This window comes from Eublepharis macularius, chromosome 19 (assembly GCF_028583425.1).
Source record: "Eublepharis macularius isolate TG4126 chromosome 19, MPM_Emac_v1.0, whole genome shotgun sequence".
NCBI lineage: Eukaryota > Metazoa > Chordata > Lepidosauria > Squamata > Eublepharidae > Eublepharis > Eublepharis macularius.
The window spans coordinates 15,179,479-15,194,393 of NC_072808.1; the positions used below are offsets into that span (position 1 = coordinate 15,179,479).

The 14,915-nt window shown below is 45.3% G+C and overlaps 1 protein-coding gene across 1 annotated transcript in view; it reads left to right on the forward strand.

The window, feature by feature from the left end:
* The window catches only part of SYN1 (synapsin I), a 147,901-nt gene that overhangs the window by 106,725 nt on the left and 26,261 nt on the right, over window positions 1–14,915 (forward strand). The gene's annotated exons all lie outside the window — the stretch shown is intronic.

The window sequence follows — 14,915 nt, forward strand, 5'->3', positions numbered from 1 at the left end:
GAAGGTAGCATCTTCTCGCGCAAAATCATGCCTGGAAGACGCGATGTCGTGCAAAACTTCCAGATAATAGCGTTTTCTTGGCACAATTTCGTGCAAGAAGATGCTATCTTTCGCGTGTTTTGCACAACGTTCCGGAGGCCAGTAAGTCGTGTGGAAACGGCCAGTGTCCTTTGATTGTATCAGTATTTATTTTAAATAATGCAGCAATGAGTAATGCTGCTGACTCGCCTAACCATGGTTAAGACTTTGGGTCCACCCTCCTGGATTTATCCTTCGCTCTTTCTCACCTGCCCTCTCAGCTATGAAGTTTCCCCTCTCTTTCACTTAATATAAGATCTACTGTGGTGCTTTAGTGCTTTTATCAACCATGGTTATCTCCAAACTGCTATTTGCAACCATGGTTATAAGTGGGTTTTGCAAACATAACTAACCCTACCACAGATTTAACACTAACCACAAAAAAGATAATTAGAGAGGAGGAGTTTTCTCATGACGGGATAAGAAAGGAGAATGCAAATATAAAGGGGGGGGGATCGTTTGAGTTCATGGGGTTCTTAAGAGTGGACAATGTTATATCTAGAATGGGTGTGTGAAAAACTTTTGATCAAGATAGACTAATTGCCGTGTTCTTGGAAATGGGGGCACTGCCAAGTTTACTAGGGGGGAATACCTGGAAGCTTCTTATGTCCTTGTTCAATTATTGTAGCTAGAATTCTGCAAAGGTAAGTCTAGACTAACCTATTTGTGCACTAATGTGAATGGCATTTTTTTTTGTACTGGAAATGTATATTCACCATGCAAGGCTGATCTGGGATGTATCCCGGGGGCCCTGCAGAAATGCCACCATAATTTCATTCAAGATACCCCTATGCTCGTGATGGAAAGCCTGCAGTAAGATTTGCACTCACCACTTTGGCCCCTGCTAACCATACAGGCTGCTGGCCACATTCTCAGTATGTCTGGAAGTCCTGAAGTCCCCAATTCTTGACATAAAATTTGAGCTGTCTAGACTTGCTTTTCAGAAGGTCCAATATTATGCAAACCAATGATAGTTCTGCAGAATTGCATTTTGAAAACCAATTTTGCTGGATTTTGACTCATTTTCCTTCTGAAGAAGTCCTGGCTGCAGGGGGAGAGATTTGAGGACAGGAGGTGGAGCAGCTAGGGGGAGATCGCCGGAAGCCAGAATGGTTAAAGAAGTGCCATTTTCTGAAGTTTGAATATTGTGCAGGCGCCGTCTTCACGTTCTCCAAATGTATTCTTTATCATGAAGAGTAGAAAGTTGTCTTGTCAAAAAATTAAGTTTAAAAGCACAAGGTAAGATAATTGGTATTCCAAATCTACTTCCGGATCAGGTCCTGTTCTGATATTTAGTAGGAGGAAGCCCACGTCCTTCTCACTCAAACATCTGCAAATATTCCTGGTTCTGTCCTGGGTTTGTTCTGCAGAATGCCGCTTGCTGAGCATGTTAGGTTTCAGTTCCTGAACAAGCAAGTTTCTAACCTTTATGGCTTTAATGTCAAGCGTGAAAGTGAACAAAGGCTGTTGAAATCTCGGAAGCTGGAGCTGTTCTTCTTGTTTTCGAGAGAAAGCGTAGGCTGAGCAGAACTTTCAGAGATCTATCATGGTGCTTTGATATTCTGTGAAACACTCCCCATCAGAATGAATAGAAGAATAAACTGTGCAAAATGTCCTAAATATGGTATCTGAAGAAGTAAACTTTGGCTCACGAGAGCTCACACCCTACCAAAAATTTTGTTAGTCTTATAAGTGCTACTGGACTCTTGCTTTTTTCTACTGCTACAGACTAACACAGACAGACTAACACAGCTACCCATCTTGATCTATCTTTCTAAATATGCATAACATCTACTGGATTTGGATTTTCCAGATTCAAAATGAGTTTTATTTGATACAGAGGGCACAATATCTTGTTTATAGATCACTCTAACCTACAGTTCAATGCTTAGGGAAAGTGGTCAAGTGCTAGCCAGACACTTTGAGAAATAGCATGTTGGTAAGTTCTTTACAAGGGATAACCTTGTGTTTACATTTAGAAAATTTATATGCCTCCTCTAGACCTGCTCAAGGCATCTTTACAACTAAAACAATAAAAGAAATCTCTTCAAACACAACCATGAAAACCAAAACAAATCTGTTAAACAAGCCACTAAAAAAATCTGATGCCGTTAGAAAAATGAGGGTTGTTTAATATTAAGAACATCCCCTCTGCTCCTGCAGATATGGTACAGTAGTTTCATTTTTTTCAAACAAGAGAAAGTAGGAGCACATGTCTCTCTCTGCCAGTAATTGAACGGTGTACTAATGTTGGGATCCAAGGTAACTTGCAATCTATTTAGAAAGACTTGCAAACATTTCATATATACCTTTGCAAATGAATGTCCTGAATGTATGGGATTTTTTTCCCGAGGATGCAGAAATATCTGCAAAAATAAAACAGGAGATTCCACAACTCCTTAGGGATATCTTTTCTTTACCTCTTTCCTATCACAATCTGCCAGTTAAGTAGATTGCTATTCCTCCTGGTTTGCAGATGAAGGCGGGGAGAAATTTGCTGAAGGCTGCTTGATATGGTTTTCTTACAACTTCCTACAGGAAGATATGGAGAACTTTATATCTGCCTATGTTCATAAAGTCTTTGACACCGATGGGCTGAGGTGTTCTGGTGGCTCAGAACGTTCACTAACATTTCAACTTACTCAAGGAAGAGAAAACTTTTACAGTCAAACTTCTGTGAGGGAAAGGGCAGTGTCAGTTTAGCGTTGATTCAAATGAATCATCTTGTTCTTGGTGCGCAAACTTCTAATCTTAAATTATCAGTGACTTAATGGGAGTCTAGTAGTGAGTTAAAGCACCTTGCATGAAGAAAGAAAACACCTGTATTCTATTTTCACCCCTAAGAAAGAAGAGGTGTTTAGTGGTTACTGAGGTTGTGGACAAAGTTGCAGGAGGAAGGCTTGGAACAGAAAATCATTGGTGAAGAAGGAAAATGGAGGTTTCCCATTCATCATTGGCAGGAAATTGAGTGGTGGTTGCTCTTTTTTTTTACATTCCAGGATGAGTAAAAGTTCAATTGTTGGGAAAGGAGCTCTGCAGGGATGGTGAACATTTAAGCATCATCAACTTTCTCACATTTCCCTCTTCTCCATCCCTCCAGGGCTTCCCTCTCTGCTCCTAAAGTTCGCGTCTTTCTTGCAAAACTCCTCCAAACAAAGAACGTCAAAAAGGCAGGGAGGAGCCGTGATGTAAGGAGTGTGGAATGGAAAACTCAAGGTGAAAGTCAGAGGAGGACGAGTTTGTGCCCTGACTGGAAAAAGAGGATGAGAGGGTGAGAGAAATGGCTGAAGGACATGACAGACGCTTCAGACCAAGCTTAACAGTTGAGCAGTTCTTGGAGACTCCCCTCTTACTCTGATTTTATAATTCAGTAACAATACTAAAAACAAGAACCTTGACAACACACAGCCTTTTATCATGGCTTTTTTTCAGTGGGAATGCAGTAGAACGGAGTTCCAGCACCTCTTGAAAATGGTCACATGGCCGGTGGCCCCGCCTCTTGATCTCCAGACAGAGGGGAGTTTAGATTGCCCTCCACACCACTGGTGCAGAGGGCAATCTAAACTCCCCTCTGTCTGGAGACCAGGGGGCGGGGACACCGGCCATGTGACCATTTTCACCAAGGGCGATTTAAACTTTAAAACCGCCCCGTTGTTCCAGCTGAGCCGGAGTGACGTCATTGTGCGGTCCTGAGTTCCATCACTGAGTTCCACCACCTCTTTTCCCAGAAAAAAAGTCCTGCCTTTTACTTCCATTATCAGGTGCTCTTATGGCACCCCTGTGAGGTACACCAGTATTATTTTTCCCCCTATGGAGAGTGGCAGCAGAAACCACAAGTACAAAGATTTGTCCTGAAGGCACCTAGACAGGTTCAAGATGAGGTGAGAATTCAAACTCAAATATTTGTACTATTATGCAACATGTGGGTGTATGTTTAATACACAGAAATGACCCATTTAAGTATTTTGTGTGTAGAGGCCTGTAATTACACTCGCTGTGGCTTCTCCAAACCTAGTTTTTATCAGTGCACAGCAAGGTGTCCATTTTCGACAGGTTTCATCAGTGCTGCCATGACTGATTGGGGTCCTGTTGGAATTGGATACGATGGACTCCAATTCCTTCAGACTTCTTGTCAGCTGAGATGTCACTGGGGAAGCCATGTTAGACCGTTTCCACACTGTCTATAAACAGTGCGAGACTCACGGAAGACTGACGGCTTCCTCCCGTGATTTTTGACACCATCTGTTTACAAAACACCACAAACGGTGATTTATGACGTTTTTTAATCGGATGGTGTTAAAAATTGCACGAGGAAGCCGGCAGCCTTCCGTGAGTCTTAGGGCTCAGGGCCAAGCTACACATGACGAATGACACTTGAACGGCAAGTGGATTGAGTGGAGGGCAAGTGAACAGGGAGAAATACACTTGCTGTTCAAGTGTCATTCGTCATGTGTAGCTTGGCCCTAAGCTACAAGTGACGAATGACACTTGAACGGCAAGTGGATTGAGTGGAGGGCAAGTGAACAGGGAGAAATACACTTGCTGTTCAAGTGTCATTCGTCACTTGTAGCTTGGCCCTTAGACAGTGTGGAAACAGCCTTAGTCTCTTGTAGAACCAATCAAAAAGGAATCTGTTAGTCTTTGAGGAGTTGCAAGACTCCTTTTCGTTTTTATTTTTAGTACAGACTTAGGGGGTCAGCATATATTAACATTTGAAACTGCCTTTTACTGAGTCTAGCGTGGCGTTGTCTGCTCTGACTGGCAGCTGCTCCCCAGAATCTCAAGACACAGAAAGATCTTTCCGCAGACCCTTTAACAGGTTTAACAGATTGATAGGTTGGTTTAACAGGAGGACTGAACCTGGGAGAGTCTGCATGCCAAGTATGACGTATCACTGAATCAGGCACGCTAAACATAAAACTTGTGGAGCATTGGGATGAGTGATTCTGAATTGCACTGAAGTTCTGTTAATGGAGATATGTCTCAGCTTGCAAGTTATTTCCTGTATCTATTGGATTTGTTGTTCTCTCTAACTATAGAATATGGGCAATGAGGAGAAGGCAAAGGCATATGTTAGCCCCTTGCGAATCAATTCAGGGAGGCACAGGCTAAAAAGAAAGTATAATCTCATCTTTGGCTAGAGTTTCCAGTCCCCTGGAGGAGGATTCCCCCATCTCCACCACTACTCAGAGCAGCAATGGGAGAAAAGTTTTAGAAAATGGCTGTCAGGCTGATGGGGTGACACCACTTCTGGAAAAAAACCTGAATGGGTAAAACCGTTTTGGTAAAACCATATAATTTTGATGATTCCTAGAGAGGCATGCTGTCACTTCTGGGTTTTTTTCCTGGAAGTGATGTCACACCATTGCTGATGGACACTGCCCTATGTCACCACCCCTCCTGTCTCCCACTGGTTGCTAGGCTGGACCTGTTAACCCTCTCGATTAGGCAGAGAAACACTGGCTGCATAGTTTTGTTACCTGCTACCAATGCTAGAGAGATTTAAATGGGTGCCGGTGGCATTTTTATCTCTTTTTACAGAAATTTTTTGGCCCATATTGAGAATAGGATTAAGGCCACTCCACTGACCCTGCGTTAAGCAATTTAGTGAAGCAAAGATGCGAAGTTGTGACTTGGCTGGCATATTACTTCCTTATCTGACCACCCATGCAATGTTACGGTAAACCATCCTAGGTATCAAGAAAACTCAGAGATTCCTTGCGCCACCATGCCTTCCCTCCGCCACTTTGTTATCACTCATACGTTTTTAACAGGATGGAGGAGGAGATCTTCTTGTTTATCTCTGCTGCTACCGGAATGTAACCAGAGGCCCAGATCGAAGAGATGCCTTACGGTTGGCACTATGGGACAGCGGTTTCCTGTGGTTCCTGAACTTTTTGCTAACTTGAGATGCCCAAAATTTACTTCGTCTTTAGGTTATTGGGGGTTCTCTCCACCCTTATTAATGTAGGCAGGGCTGCCATTCCCCCAGTACTGATAGGGAGGTCCCTTGCTACTATCCAGCACTTCCCACCGCCACTCAGCTGGCCCGCCTAGGGAGGGGGAATGGGGAACGAGGGAGAGGATGGACAGCGTCCTGACATACTGATGTCACTTCCTGTGCACCCGGAAGTGATATCAGCACATTGTTGAGAGCTGCCGGGGGTGCTCTGGCATGAGGGCGTCCCCCAGCAACGTGTTGATGTCACTTCCGGGTGCATGGTAAGTGATGTCAGCATGTTTCTGGTGATGTCATTGCATTGCCAGAAAGGCCTCATCCCAGGTAAGTCCCCCACCGGTTGCCCCTGGCAACACTAGATGCAGGGAGATTCTTTCGGCTGAATGAGATTTGGAGGTGCTCTGCATAGAGTTTTCTCTACCTTCCCTCCATAAGTCCAGCACATTTTTTGCTTCCACACGACATTGTGCTCATTACAAGCACAATGTGTCTGGCTCCTGCGGCTTTCCTATTTGAGTGGGAGTGGAAAAAACCACTCCTTTCCTTCTGACTCAAAGGGGAAGCAGTGGGGCAGCTGCGTGCTAGGCCTATCTGTGGACAGGCAGCCCACAGCCAATCCGCATCCCCCTTCCGCCCTTTAACAGCCTCCCCTCACCCAGTGAGCAGTTGTGCTGCCATGACTCCGCTGTGAAGCGGAAAGGGGGAATTGCCCTGTGGGGGGGGGCATGATTTTGATTGGCTCGGAGCTTCTGCGCCAATGCAATGGATCACAGGGGAGAAGTGTGGGAGGAGCAGCTAAGAGGAACAGGAATAGGGCCACAGGGAGGCCATTCCCACCCTTTTCCCCGATGCTTCCACAGCGGAGACCCTTTTCCCTCCCCCGTGTGGAAGCAGCCTGGAATTCTCTGTAGTAGAGCCTTCTTCTTCCATTTTGCTTTATCTCCCCTTACGGAGTGAATAGGGGGCATAAATAAAGACCTTCATCTTGCAGAACAGTTGTTTTCAGAACACAGAGGAAGAGCGATCCTTGCTTTATTATCCCAAGGTATTAAGTCAACATGATATCAGTGCTAATTAGACATGGTTGAGCAACGGCCTGCCCTGCGGCTCGTGTCCCGCTTGCCGTCGTGGTAGGGAGCTAATGATTTCTCAGGCTGCTCAGATAAATTGGATGGAGTCCATTTTTCACGATTACCTTGCTTTCTTGAACAATTACGATGACACTTTTTTTTTGAACCCCCTGTCATTTATCTGCCACCGTCTCCAATTTTAAAAGGCATATTTAAAAAATCTTTTGAATTAAAATATAATGGCTTGGATCCACCGGAGCGTTTCCATGGCTGGAACAGTTTCTGCCTGCAGAATTCAGTTTTCCCACCTTGCCCCTCCCACTGCAAGCCAAAAATGCTTTTCTTGTATGTCCCCTGTCCCCAAGGAGCATTGCTCGGTGGGTGGCAATTGTTCCATCTGTTAGAAGCACTTGGTTGATCCAAGCCATCATTTCCATGTCCCTGTGTCTACTTGGGATAATCATGTATTTACCCTCTGTTTACTGAAGTTGGTGAAGTATATCTCTAAAATTTTTTAGTTTGAGGTGATTAGCATGATTTTATTAAGTCAACAGGAGGTGGAGAGTGCTGTCAAGTTATAGCTGACTCATGGCGACCCCTGGATGGGTTTTCGAGGCACGAGACTAACAGAGGTGGTTTGCCATTGCCTGCCTCGGCTACCCTGGTCTTTGCTGGAGGTTTCTCATCCAATTACTAACCAAGGCTGAGCTTCCGAGATCTGATGAGATCAGCCTGACCTGGGCTATCCACGTCAGGGCAATTTGGCCCTTAGAGGACTGTAAAAAGACAGTGATGCAGCTGAATTCCTTCCTTCCCACTCCCAGGTATCTACAACATTAGGTAAAACATACGGAGACTTCCACTGGGGTTTTCATAGCAAGAGACTGACAGAGGTGGTTTGCCATCGCCTGCCTCTGCAACCCTGGTCTTCATTAGAGGTCTCCCATCCATCCAATTATTAACCAAGGCCAACCCTGCTTAGCTTCTGATATCTGATGAGATCAGGCTCGCCTGGGCTATTCAGGTCAGGGCAAGACAGCAGGAATATTGACTAATTACAGAAATACTGTGAAGATGTAATGGTATAATAGCTCCGCTTGTTTAAACACACAGCAATGGCGAGCAGTCCAGAGGGTGACAACTGTAACTGCAAGTACTGAAGCTGGCCCTGTAGAGGAAGTGGCTAATACGCAGGCACAAAAGCGATCAATAGGAACTTCAGCAATGAACACCCGAGCAAGGTGATCCAGTCTGGAGCTCAGCTCCCATCTCATCGAGCGAGGTGGACTAGCAAAATTCACCTGAGGCAATCATATCGACACCGAAGTTCACAGCAGGCCTTTTTTTTTTTTGCCATCAAGTTGCAGCTGACTTAGGGTGACCCTGTTGGGTTTTCAAGGGAAGAGAGGTTCAGAGGTGGCTTGCAATTGCCTTCCTCTGTGATCAACCCTGGCCTTCCTTAGGGCCAAGCTACAAGTGACGAATGACACTTGAACAGCAAGTGGATTGAGTGGAGCACAAGTGAACAGGGAGAAATACACTTGCCGTTCAAGTGTCATTCGTCACTTGTAGCTTCGCCCTTAGTGGTCCCATCCAAATACTGACCAGGGCCAATCCTGCTTAGCTTCTGAGATCAGATGAGACTAGGCTACCTGGACCACCCAGGAAATAACAAAACAGGGAGGAGCCACACCACTGAAATAGAACAAAATTCAAGTCCAGTGGCACCTTAAAGACCAACAACATTTCCCAGGGTATACGCTTTCATAAGTCAAAGCTGATCTCATTCGCTATCAGTAAAATAGAAGCGGCAGGAGAAACAATAATATAAAAGTGGAAATAGTAGTAAAGTATCAGTAGTAAAATAGTAGTAAAATATAAATATCAATAGTAATATGAGAGCCAGTGTAGTGCAGTGGTTAGAGCAGGGGTCATTTTGTAGAAAAAGAGCAGGAGGAACTCATTAGCATAACTAATTAGCATATGCCACACCCTTGACATCACCAGAAGTGTGTCATTAGCATCACTTATTTGCATATGCCACACCCCCTGACATCACCTATCCTGGCTGCTTTGGACCCAATCCAACCATTCAGGGCCAAAATTGGGCCCAAAATGGCAAAAAGAGGCTGAAAATGGCCAAAAGGGGCCGCAAAACGGTTAGGATCGGGCCACTGCTGAGCGGGAGAGTGATCCACCACCCGTCAGAGGCCCGATCTGGGCCGTTTCAGCCCCAATCCAGGCCGAAAGAGGCCCCAAAATGGCTGAGAGTCAGGTGGGCGGGGCCACCTGACATGTGACCTCTTTGGAGAACTGCCGGAACTGCGTTCCTGTGCGTTCCCCCTCGAAATGAGCCCTGGGTTAGAGTTTTGGACTAGGACATGGGAGACCCAGGTTCGAACCCCCACTCTGCCATGGAAGCTTGCTGGGTGACCTTGGGCTAGTCACAGTCTCAGCCTAACCTACCTCCTAGGGTGGTTGTGAGTATAAAATCAAGGAGCAGGATGCAGGCTGCTGTGGGCCTTCATTGTGGAGAAAGGTGGAGTATAAATGAAGTAAGTAAGTAAATAATAGTAGCAGTGGTAAACCAGAAGTGGTAGCAGCAATAAAATAATGATATTAATATACTTAAATCAATAGTAATCACAGTAAACTAAAATGAGAGCTGCTACTATATAGTGGAGGCAGTGTTAAAACGATAACTAGCAAACAGAGGCAGCAAAACTATTGTAACCAGCACTGTATGAGCCATCACTGCATACATTCTTGGGTGGGTGTTGCCTGCTGCTCCACCCTAGAGGTGGCTGCATTTAAAACTTTGAGCAAAGTATTGGCTGCCACCTCTTTCCTTCCTACATCTTTCCAGATGTGGCTTTGTATCTTTGTGCGGGAAACTAGGGTTTCTGTACGTAGGAGTTTCCCAAAAACGATTGGAGCTCTTAAAATGAATAACTTTCCCCGGAATGTTCTCGTTAATAAACATTTATATAACTTCCTAAGAAGTTAGAAAACACTCAATCCTGGCCTGGTTGTAATAGTATCTCATAAATTGTAATATGATTCATGGAAATAACATTCTCACATACACATTATTTGGATTGTATTGGAAGCGGTGTTGTATTGACGTTAAGGGAAATGAATGCAATCTGTACTGCTGTCATTAATAGGATAGTTTTTGATTATATAGGGCCTGCTCTTTGGTGCCGTGCTTTAGGAAAGCTCAAGACAAATTGCCAATGGACATCAATAAAGATAGTAAAGAGTCCAGTAGCACCTTTAAGACTAACCATCTTTATTGTCGCATAAGCTTTTGAGAACCACAGCTCTCTTTGTCGTATACATCTGTTGAAGAGAGCTGTGGTTCTCGAAAGCTTATGCTACAATAAAGTTGGTTAGTCTTAAAGGTGCTATTGGACTTTTACTATTTTGCAACTATGGACTAACATAGGCTGAAGCCTGAAGCCTTCCCCTGATGTTGCCGGCTATCACTGGCATTCAGGGGGTTACTGCTTCTGAATAGGGAGGTTTTGTTTAATCACTATGGTTGGTATGGCATTGGCCGTTTTCACACGGCCAAATCCTCCAGAAGATCGCGTGAAACTCACGGAATGAAGCGTCTTCTTAGCGCTATTTCTCGACATGATCCCCTTTAATGGCGTGATTTCTGACGTCGTCATGCCATTAAAGGGGGTCGTGCTGGGAAATTGCACTAGGAAGATGCTTTGTTCCATGAGTTTCACGCGATCTTATGGGTGCGTGTGAAAACGGCCATTATGCTCCACTGAAGTCCTTCCCTTTGCCAAACCCTGCCGTCCCCAGCCTTCACCCCCAATATCTCCAGTAATTTCCCAACCCAGAGTTAGCTACCCTAAAGGACCCATCACAGCAAGGGGTTTAGTCACCTGCAAACTTGGGTCATTTCTACACGCCCTTATAGGGATGGCCCACTCATGGAACACGGAAGGCTTTTCCCCATGATTCCAGACACCTCCATTTGCAAAATACTTGCAGGCCACTTGGTTTGCAGTTTTTCGGTGCCTTCTCTGGGACTGCACTTTCCCTGGTCTTTTCTTTTACTGTGGGCTGACAGACCGCTTCTTCTGCATTCTTGGGCATGTGAATGGTTAAAGCGCTCTGAGGAATCGTCGGCTCACAGCTCAGCTCCTCCCCCGAAGCTCTCAGTATGCAATTGCGCATATGCAGAGCAAAACAAACATTTGAAAGGGAGGCCGGCGACGATGACAAACAGTGCCTGACCTCCCCTCCCAAACTGCAAGGTTTTGGGGAGTGTGTGTGGAGGCTGAGTTTTTCGAGTGACTCAGCAACGCACATACAAAAAGCGGGCAAAGGGCGAGAGCGACCGGCTGTGTGGAAACGGCCTTGAAGTATAAGGACAGGGTTTTTCTATAGTGGGTGGACTAAAGTGGAAATAGCCACCAAGTAGAGAGTCTAGTAGTAAGTCTCCAGTGTAGAGCTGGAAAGCACCACAGGTCATGTGGGCCAGCCTTCTGACCAATGACAGGGCTGTCTTGCCTTATGGCTCCTCCCACATTGCCTGGGAGGTCTTGCTTTATCACACCAACGCAGGGCTGTGTAGTTCTGCAGTGGATCTCATGTTAGAGTAATGGAATAAGATGGCACCTAGGATAATAGGCACTCCTCTATGTGTCTCAAATGTATCTCCCAGGGCTGAATTAGGCCCAAAGTCACTAGGAACTAGAGCATGGCTGAGTGCCTTTAAGTTAAGAATAAAGACCATCTTTGCCACCAAAATGGAAGATTTGCTATTTTTCTTAAACAAGATGCTTAGATGAAGATTGTTGATGCTAGGTTATGACAGCTGGGGCTTACAACCAAAGACATTCTTGTGCTGGGTAGGGCAGAAACCCTATCTATTATTCAGTGTCGTCTTATCGACTTTGATTACAGTAATACAGCAATACAGGCTTGTAGAGTTTGCTCAACCCAGTTTTTTGGCATTTTACCTCCTCAGTCCTTACCTTCCTACATGACAGAGTTAACTGTTTTTCATTATGTTACGGTATTTGCCCTAGCTTGATTGAATGCAAACCCCTCTGAAGCAGTAGATTTCATCATGTTCCATATTCCAATCATCTCTGTTCTTGCAGTCAGGGTAAAATTGCCACTTTATCCATAAAACATTGGAATGTCCTCTTTTTACTGTTTTTAGGAATCGTTGGATTTTACCTCTTTTAACTTGTGCTCCATTTAATAATTTTCAAGGGGAGATTTCCCCCTATCTGATACTGGATGGTGATCCTTATCGGTTGCTAAATTTCTGTCTAGCATGTTTCCCTTTAGATATTATTCCATGCTAAGAACTTAATTCCCAGGTCTGCAGGGAACCAGTACAGAATGGGACCATGTTGTGAAGGGGCAGGGAGCTTAAACGTCCCTCCCGTGCCCTTTTTCTGCCCTGAAGCCATCCTGTTGAGGAAACTTTTATGTAGCCTGTAAGTATATGTAAGTTTCCCCAACAGGTCCTCCCAACCCTCAAATAATTTCCCTTCTGAATCAAGGTTATTGAGTTCTGCTGAACAACGAAGGAAATGGTGGTGAGCGTAAATAGATTTGAAAGCCAGTTTGGAGGGTGGGGTGGTGATGTTAAAAGGCAGGGTACAAATTATAAATAAATAAACTGTTTGGTCACAGCATGGGACTGGGAGCCCGGACTCCTGGGTTCTATTCTTGGCTTCTTTGTGGGCTAGACCTGGTTGGGATCGAAACCAGGCAGTAGAAGTTCTAATCTTGGTGCAGGTTGGGCAATGAGGTTAGAGAAAAGGAAAGTACATTGGGCTATTTGAAGTGCAGCCGTGTTCGCTGAATGCAGCTGCACTGTGGGGGTGGGGGAGGAATAATTGCCTTAGGAAGAGAGTGGAAAAGGATGTATTTGTATGGGGGTGGCTCACTTTCCCTGAACGATCCATTGTTCCTGGAAGCGGTGCCCAGGACGGAGGGGGCTGGCCAGCCAGGATTCTGGATAAATGGAGAAGTAAGGCTGGGCCGGGTGCCAGGACGCAGTTGGAAACAGTGTGAGAAAGCAGCCAGACAACGCTTGCTTTTCTGAGGAAGAGGGGCAGGGAGACTGCAACTGGGGGCTCAGAGCTGTGGTTGCAACAGTGTGGTGGAATGGGAGATTAGGATTCGGAGATGGGGTGATGCACCCAGCATTGTGGGAGGGAATCTCCAGATGCGCGGATACCAAATATGGTAAAATGGTAAAATGAGGGAGGCAGGGTAAAGGAGACTCTGCAGAACTTTGTGTATATAACTGTGTGGGCTTCTGTCTCTGACTGTGTCAGGGCGATGGGCCGGTGTGACGCAACCAAAGCTGTACGGTATTATTTCTCATACCCTGCAATCCTGGCTGACCGGCCTCTGAACTTCTGTCTCTTGGAAAAATGCCGATTCTTGCCCCAGCTAATACTTGTACTTGAGTGCAGAGTCCGGTGTCTACCGACTGGTACGCACCAACACCATTCTTAGCTCAGCATGTGTTGTGCAAGCACAAATTATGTAGTGCTTCACTGCCCAGGACCTCTTTCTCAAGAGCTGCCCTGGATCAGGACTCTCCGAACATCCTTCTTGGTTCCTACCCCATTCCCCATCAATTCACACTTTTTCCCCTGGTGTGGTTGGTGGTCCACGGTAGGTGGAGTTCAGTCTCATTAACCACTGGGTTTGCCAGCTGGGCTCGCCAACAATCTGGAGTAAAGGTGTCTTGTCCCTTAAACGGAGGCTTAATATGTGGAAATGGGCAGTTGACGTTTTTCACGGCACAGGGATAAATATCATCACCTGGTAAATAACATCGTGCCAAGCCTCTGTTAAAAGGGCAGGGCACCCCACCCCTGGTTATTAGGAACCCTAGTTAGCAGGTGAATAATCCAGGGAGTGACAGGTTGGAGGAATGAGGACATAATATAATCAATAATTCCATATGGGGAACCCTGGTCGTCTGTAGCAACAAAACAAAACAGGAGTCCCGTTGTGGGATTAGCAAATTTATATTAATCATATAGCTGTGATATTAAGCTAGCAAGAAGCTTAGGATGGATTCTTTATGTTTTAAGTAACTGGTCTCTGTCTTTTAGCCACCACCCCCCCTTTCTCCCTGGTTGCACATGAGAAGAGAAAATCTGGCCTTGGACAGATAACTGAATGTTCTTGGGATGCAGAGGCAGAGACAAAGGGAGAATTATAAGTTTCCCCTCCCTCCTTTTTGGAGGGAGAGAGTGTGTGTGAAAGTAACGAGTAACTACCATGGAGACAAGGAGGGTAATAAAGCTGTCGCGAGAGTGAGAAATGGAGAATAGCCTATCCATAGGTGTAAAGAGATCACAGGTTTTGTTTGAATGTGAGTTTCGTTTCTCCAAAATGATGTCATGAGCCCTTAAAAGAAGCACGTGCTCCTTTGTTCGGTGGTACATTCTAAGCTCATTTTGTAAGCTGGTACCCTATATTTGCAAATATACTCTGTTACAACAGCCCTTGTCTGTCTCATCTCTCTTTTGCTCAGAAGATTGGAAGGGGCAAAGGGGAAGAGCACTTTTTTGTGCAACACCGTGGCATCTATGACAAGAATCACCACTGGACTCCTTTTTTGACGATAGAATCAAAAGAGAAGGTCAACATTATTCACAGATGTATTCATTCAGCACCGCACCAGTGAGCTTTTCCTTGATCTCTTCTTGGTATCAAACTCGAGGGTCTTGCAAAAACACCAAGACCACCTTTACATGCCACTCACAGCCATCCGAGTTCTTCAGTTGCATGGTGGGTGTGGC